Here is an 8,783-nt window from a genome sequence, read left to right on the forward strand (position 1 = left end):
TAATAATTAATTAATTATGGCTGAATGTGGGTTCTTGGGAAGAGAAAACAACCTAATTATTACATGACAAATGTAATAATTAATTAATTATGGCTGAATTTGGGTTCTTGGGAAGAGAACACAGCTTAATTATTACATGACAAATGATCCCAATATCTGGAAGAGTAAAAATCTGCAAGACCTTCTTGAAATTTAAAGGGTTGTCACAATTGTGTGTGGCTGAATGTATGCAGCAACACCTTGTGAACAATTAATAAACAGCTTGACTGCTCCAATGCCTTAGCCTCACCATTGAGGTAATGCTGTGAGCATGTTGCTTTGCCTTAGTAGGTTTTGTTAAACCTTGTGGTGTACAACCAATTGAAGCACATTGTGTTGAATTAACTCTTTCGTTACCAACCAGGCTGAAACTGGCTCTGGCTCTGTAGTACAAATGTCTTGTTTTCATAAGTTCTAAGTTAAAATCTTCCACCAAGCCTTAGTCACAATTTAAGTTCTTAACACTAGCTTCATGATAACTGAGTTATTTTACTAAATTCTTTGTTATATTTAAAGTAATTGAAAGAAACATGGAGCATCTCAAAATAAATACAGTAACAAAAGGGCTCTCTGAACACCAACAGCCTCAGGCTGACTAAAGCCTTGTGAATGAATTTGGTAGACAGAAACTGAAAGAAGCCCATATGTGTGTCTGTGTTTGTCCCCCACTATTGCTTGATAATCGATGTTGTCCCCATAACTTAGCTGTTCAGCAAAAGAGACTGATAGAATAAGTGCTAGGCTTACAAAGAATAAGTCCTGGGGTCGATTTCTTTGACTAAAAAACCCTTTAAGGCGGTGTTCCTGTATGGCCACAGTCAAATGAATGAAATAAGTAGGAGAATAAAAGAATATATAACACGTTATGTATATGATACATATATAATAAAAAAAAACACATTAAAATACAAAGGATCCTCCGACTTTAATGCCCTTGCAATAGTACTTCAGCCACTTCATGAAGGACCCATGGAAGTCCACCAGAGTGAAGGTGTCCAGGACCCTTTCTATAGCCTCCTTCATCTTCTCAATGTCTTCAAAACAACTGCCCCTGAAGTTCTCCTTCAGCTTGGGGAACAAGCAAAAGTGGAAGAGAGCAAGGTCTGGACTATATGAAAGACGAGGAACAGTTTTGATGCTCATTTCTGTAAAGTAGTTTTTTTTACCAGGATTCTCGTCATTGAGCACTCTGGGAACAAATTTTGCACACAGTAAAACACAGTATTGATTTATAAAAAATGTTTAATATACTTTGTAGGTCCATGGCTCAATAGTTAGAGTGTTAGGCTCACAATCATAAGGTAGTGAGTTTGATTCCCGGACTGGTTTGTGTCTTATGTTCTTGAGCAAGATACCTTATTTCATATTGCTCCAGTTCACTCAGCTGTAGAAGAGTGGCGATATCACTGGTGTCTAGCTGTATTGGTCTTTGCCTTACTCTTGTATAACATTGTTGGCATGGAGAGTGGGAACTGGTATGCATGGGTGACTGCTGGCCTTCCATAAACAACCTTGCCTGGACTTGTGCCTTGGAGGGTAACTTTTTAGGAGCAATCCCATGGTCATTCATGACTGAAGGGGGATCTTTATCCTTTACATTGATAATATTGTTATAGGCTGGAATGCCCTTGGGCATAGGTCTTCTCTATCAAGGATGACCTGGGACTAAACATACACATTAAAATTTCATACCTAAAACTTGAACATTATTATCAAATAGGAGAGTACAAATATAAATGAAGACAAGATTTAATTATTTAATTAAATAATTGTGATATTTATTTTACACAGGAAACAGAGATGGCAATTTTAATAATAATGTTAAAATAATAATAATAATAATAATAATAATAATAATAATAATTCTTTTTAAATTTTGGCACAAGGCCAGCAACTTTTGAGAGCAAGAGGGTAGTTGATGACATCAAACCTGGTGTTCAACTGGTACATATTTTATTGAGCCTGAAAAGATGAAAGGCAAAGTGGATCTTGGTGAAATTTCTACTGAGAATGTAAAGAGCAGGAAGAAATGTTGCTAAGCATTTCATCTGATGCACTAATGATTCTGTCAGCTTGCTGCCTAAATAATAATAATAATAATAATAATAAATATAATAACAATAATGGTTTCAAGTTTTGTCACAAGAGCAGCAATTTTGGGGGAGGAGATGAGGCGATTACATCGACCCCAGTTTTTAACTGGTACTTATTTTATCAACCCCCCGAAAGGATGAAAGGCAAAGTCAACCTCGGCGGAATTTGAACTCAGAGCATAGTGACGGCAAAATACCACTAAGCATTTTGTCCAGCGCGCTAATGATTCTGCCAGCTCTCTGCCTTATCAATGATAATAATAATAATTCTTTCTATTATAAGCATAAGGCCTGAAATTTCAAGGGAGTAGGTAAGCTGATTACATCAATCTCAGTGTATAACTGGTACTAATTTTATTGACCCTGAAAGGATGAAAGACAAAGCCAACCTTGGCAGAATTTGAACTCAGAATGTGAAGACAGACAAAAAGCCACTAAGCATTTCACCTGGCGTGCTAACGACTCTGCCAGCTTGCTGCTTTAATAATAATAATAATAATAATAATAATAATAATAAAAATAATGATAATCCTTTCTCTTGAAGGCACAAGGCCTGAAGTTTTGGGAGAACAGACTAGTTGATTACATTGACCACAGAACTCAACTGGTACTTAACTTATTGGCCCTGAAAGGATGAAAGCCAAAGTCAACCTTGGTGGAATTTGAACTCAGAATATAGCGATGGGTGAAATACTGCTAAGCATTTTGCCCAGCATGCTAATTACTCTGCCAGCTTGTCACCATAATAATAATTAACAATAATAATAATAATAATAATAATGATCCTTTCTGCTATAGGCACAAGACCTGAAATTTGGCGGGAGGGGACTAGTCGATTACATCAACCCCAGTGTTTCACTGGTACTTATTTCATTGACCCCGAAAGGATCATAATAATAAGGGGGCATAAAAAAAGTGTGGGGTGATACCACTGAAGTCAGGTAGAATTGATAAGACAGAAGGAATTATATTACCAGATGGGTAAATTATGGAGTAAATTGATGACGACAGGTATAAGTAATTAGGCATCCTAGAAACAGACTGAATGAAAGAGAAGAAAGTGAAAGAGCTGTTATCAAAGGAATATAAATAGGAACTGAAATTGGTGTTAAAGACAAAGTTAAGTGGTAGGAATAAGATACTGGCTGTCAACACATGGGCCATTGAAGCTCTAAGGTAGAGTGCTGGTGTGATAGAGTGGAGAAGTGATGAACTTAAGGAGCTTGATAGAAGATCAGGAAAATGATGAAATTATAAGGGGCCCTACACCTCCAAAGTAACATTGACAGAGTGTCTTTATTGTAACAGAAAGGAGGAAGAGGTTTCATTAGCTGTGATAGTCTGAGGAAAATAATTTGGCAGGATATTTAAAGAATTCAAAAGAGAGATTGATGGCAGGAGTAAGAAAGATAAAAGTCCTAAGCAGTAATGAAACAAAGGAAAAGGGAGAATTTAAACAAAACAAAAGGAATCATACCTTGAATAGACAGAGAGGGAAAAAAATGTATGGTCAAATTTTGCCTGAAACAGTTGACGTAGATAGGATCTGGGAATGGACTAGGAAAAGCAACTTGAAAGTCAAAACTGAAGCCCTTGTCTATGCAGTCCAAGAACAGGCACTGAGGATGAACTATGTCAAGTTCAATATTGACAAGTCAGTGATTTTCCCACTTTGTAAGTTGTGTGGTGAAAAAGGTGAAACAACAAACCACATTATCAGGGAATGTAAGATGCTTGCACAGAAAGAGTACAAGAGAAGGCACGACAACATTACCAGATTGGTTCACTGGAAGCTTTGTCATAAGTATGACACGAGCAGAAGTGAGAAATGGTATGAGCACCAACTGGAAAGGGTTGCTGAAAATGAACAATATAAGATCTTGTGAGATATGACCATCCAGTGTGACCGTCTTATTGTGGGTAGAAAACCTGACATTGTTGTCGCTGAAAAGATGAAGAACAACAAAGCAATTATTGTGGATACTGCTTCACCATGGGACACAGGGTGAATGAGAAGGAAAGTGAGAAAATTGAGAAATATCAGGAAGGAAATTAGGAAACTAGGGAGAATCAGGCACTTAAAAGTGGCATCAATTGTGGTTGGCACACTGGGAGCAGTTAGTAAAAGATTGGATATATGGCTAGAGATGCTAGGAAATACCATCAGGACAAGACTGTTGCAGAAAACAACCTTGTTAGGAACAGCAAGGATTCTAAGGAAGGTGTTAGAAAGGTGAAGGAGAAGGAATGAACCAAAGGACCTTCGGCCATTGGATATGACTTGCTCTTTTGGTATAGTGTTGGTATAACATGTCAGAGTAAAAGGGTCATGAATGATGATAATAATAATAATAATAATAATAATACTGATGGTTTCAATTTTTGGCACAAGGCCTGCAAGTTTGGGGAGGGGATAAGTTGATTACATCAATCCCAGTGCTCAACTGGTACTTATTTTATCGACTCCAAAATGATGAAAGGTAAAGTCAACCTCGGCAGAATATATGTAAAAATGTAAAGCTGGACAAAATGCCATTAAGCATTTTGCCCAGCATGCTAATGATTCTGTCAGCTAACCACCTTAATAATAATAACAACCATTACAATGCAGTAGAAGACAGTGGCTTTCATGGCTTCTGATTGGAAGTGTTAACATGTACATATTTTGTCTTGGTATAAAGGATGGGTTACAGCAAATATTCTGCTCAATTCCACAGATTTGCTTGTCAGTTGTTTGATATTAACCAGTTGAGCATGTCCCTTAGTGGCTCCTGATCATGAGCAGAAGTAATGGGGGGGGGAGCATCATAGCCATGTGTTGAGAGGAATTCTGTGGGGTTTGAATACTTCATCTCTGGAAACATGGGTGTTTTGCTCGTCATCGTCAAACAACCCTTATCCAGGGACCTTTTGAATGGAATGAGCTACTTTATCTGAAGAAAATTCTAACAGTGCCTTACCTGCAAGGTCATATGGGTATATTGGGCTTCATATATTTGTACCCCAGCATCACTTAGATAGCATCCGCTGCTCACTCACACAATAATAATAATTGTTTCTAATTTAGATAGAAAAATATAGCAGCAAGCTAGCAGAATTATTACCATGCCAAACAAAATGCTTAGCAGCATTTTGTTTGTCTTTGCTTTCTGAATTCAAATGCCTTCAGGTCGACTTTGCTTTCATCCTTTCGGGGTTCAATAAAATAAGTACCAGTTGAAAATTGGAGTCAATGTAATTGACTTAAACACCACCACACACAAAATTGCTGGTCTTGTGCCAAAATTTGAAACCAATTTAGATAGAAAACCTGAAATTTTGAAGAGAGGAAGCTAGTTAATGAAATCAACCCTGGTGCTTGACTGGTTCTTTAGTTTATCAAACTTGGAGTGATGAAAGGCAAAATTAACCTCAGTGGATTTTGAACCCAGAACGTGAAGGTTTGGTGCTCTAGCGATTCTGCCAATCCATCCATCACTTTTTGATTTTCAACCTTTCAGCGGTTGAGTAAGACAAACTCAGCAAACAGGACATAAAATAACAACAACAACAATTACGACAACAGCAAACTGCCACTTGTTTTCATTTTTGGTTTAAACATTTTCATTAATAAGAAAATTTCATTATACCTGCCCAAATAACATAAGAGTACAAACAACCACACATCATTTCTATCATAGCAGCATCACTGAAACCCTTAAACACACACACATCTACTATAATACTAGCTTGTAATTTTTTTTATCATTTTGAAATAATAGTCATAATAAGGCTTTCTACTAAAGGCACAGTTCAGCAGTTTTGAGGGGAGGGAGCAAGTCTATTACAACGACCCCAAAAAATGACAAACCGTTCCATGCTTTGCTTGGTATTTATTATTTTATCATTATTATATATGTTCATATATATTATTTTATTATTGGTATTTTATTTTATCAACCCTGAAAGGATGAAAAGCAAAGTCCATCTCTGTGGCATTTGAACTCAAAGGGTAAAGCTGGAAGAAAAGTTACTAAACATTTTAGCCAACACACTAATGACTCCACCAGCTTGCTGCCTTAATAATAATAAGAGTAATCCTTCTTGTTATAGGTACAAGGCCTGAAATTTTGTGGGAAAGGGGCCAGTCAATTATATTGACCCCAATGCTCAACTGGTACTTAGTTGGATACTGAGGTTCATGTAATTGACTAGCCCTTTCTCCCAAAATTCCAAGCCTTGCACCTATAGTAGATATCATCATCATCATCATCATTATTATTATCATCATCAATTTGAGCTGGCAGAATTATAATATGCCAAACAAGGTTAGCAGCGTTTCTTCCATCTTTACATTCTGAGTTCAAATTCTGCCAAGGTCGATTTTGCCTTTCATCCTTTCGGTGTTAATAAAATAAGTACCAGTTGAGCACTGGGGTTCAATGTAATTGACTAGCCTTCTCCCATAAAATTTCAGGCCTTGTGCCTGAAGTAGTAAAGATTATTTTTACTATAGCCAAATTATAATTAAATGATTCATTATAATAGCATGAATATGGATCTGTTAGTTTTGACAGTGAGTTTTCTAGTTATTTGATTGACTAAACTAGCAACTTGTTAACTTCACATTTAAGCGGCTGTGGATTCTGCAGACATGTGTATTCTTAATGTGTTCGCAGGCAGAAATAAACTATGGTAACACAATATGATAAAACGGGAATTTTGAATTATAGACACAAACCATGCATTGAGTTTCCATCTATCCACAAAGTTTAGGACAGCCTCAGGTTATGATAAAAGGCACATGTCCAGAACGGGACACAGTTGGATCAAAACTTAGAATCCCATAACTGTGAAGGGAAATTTTCAACCACTGACTCATGTCTGCATTCATATAAAATGGTGTGAGTGTGTGTGTGTGTGTGTGTGTAATGTTTACAAGGATTTGTCCACAGTGTTGCTGTTTTAACCTCAAGACACACACTCAGATCAAATCACTTACAAAACAAATACATCTAAGGAAAAAATATACACACACACACACACACACATATATATATATACATAAATACAGACATACACACACATACATATATATACACATGCACATGCATATATACACATATATGTATGTATTATTGTTACAAAGAAAAGGTCAGCAGTGACTTCAAAGTTTTGGCTCAGTTGCCTGTCTGTTAAAGGCACCTGAGTCAAAACTTCAAAGTCTCTGTTAAACCTTTTCCTTATAAAAATAGGATGCGACTGATACTCTGCTTAAATGTATTGAGTAATCTGTCAATTAATGCATAACTGTGTATAAACCCAAATAATATGTGTATGTGTATGTGTGTGTGTGCATATCTATATATACATACATACACACACACACATGCATACATATATATACACACACATACATATATACACACACAAACATACATATATACATACACACATACATATATTTACATTATATATATATACACACACACACACACACACATATATATATTCTTTTTTGGAATAGCATGTCTTGAAGCACACACACAAAGCTATAGATAATCATATAAATATTAGGGTGAAAATCCCTTTTGGTCAGAAAAGTCAAAGGCTCCTGAGCGTCCAATAATACTATCCATATCACGTCCTCACTTTGTTGTTTTTTTGTTTCTTTGTTATTGTTTTTTTTAACTATATATATATATATATATATATATATATATATATATATATATAGAGAGAGAGAGAGAGAGAGAGAGATAGATAGATATAGATATCATAATCATCATCGTTTAATATCCATGTTCTATGCTGGCACGTGTTGGATGATTTGACAGGATCTGATGAGCTGAAGGACTGTATCACGTGCCAGTGTCTACTCTGGCATGGTCCCTACCTCAATCACTTTACAGTGTACACTGAGTGCTTTTCTCATGCTACTAACACTACTGGGAGTCACCATGTAGTTTGCAAGCCTACAAGACCCAAGGAGGGGCTTTATGCCAGCAGATGGAGTTAGAAGGGGTCAGGGAAGAGCTAGTTCTTGTAAAGGGAGCTGCATGTCTAAAAAGGATTTATGAAAAGAGAGAAATGAAATCAGCAGTAACTGCAAAAAGATAAATAATGCAGATGTGGTGTCCAATTTGTAAGAGTATATGGGAGAGGGGAGGAGGAAGGAGAGAAGGAGGGGTTCATGGAATAGGGGAAGGGCAACGTCTGCAAGGATTGGTAGGGTTGGGTTGAAGGGTGCTTATATTGTGGAGGTAGAGGGAAGTAAGAAGAGAGTGACAGGATTGTAACCATGAGATGAGATGATGTTCATAGGAGGCATCACCACAACCTCATTTAATTCCATGACTAGATGAAAGTCCCTTGAGGATCAATGTGTCCAAATTTCTGGCTACTAATGTGAAACCACAATATTTGGAAATTACTTCTGATACCAAATATTATACACAAATATATTTGGTATTTGTAATTACTGCTAAAGTATGGTTTCATGTCAATATCTGGGAATATTTTATACATACACACATACATATATACATACACACACAGAGATATATATTGTATATATATATATATATATATATATATAAAGTGAAGTATATTTGCCACTTAAATGTTCAGAGATTTAACATTGCTTATATATATATACATATATATATATAC

This window comes from Octopus bimaculoides, chromosome 25 (assembly GCF_001194135.2).
Source record: "Octopus bimaculoides isolate UCB-OBI-ISO-001 chromosome 25, ASM119413v2, whole genome shotgun sequence".
Classification (NCBI taxonomy): domain Eukaryota; kingdom Metazoa; phylum Mollusca; class Cephalopoda; order Octopoda; family Octopodidae; genus Octopus; species Octopus bimaculoides.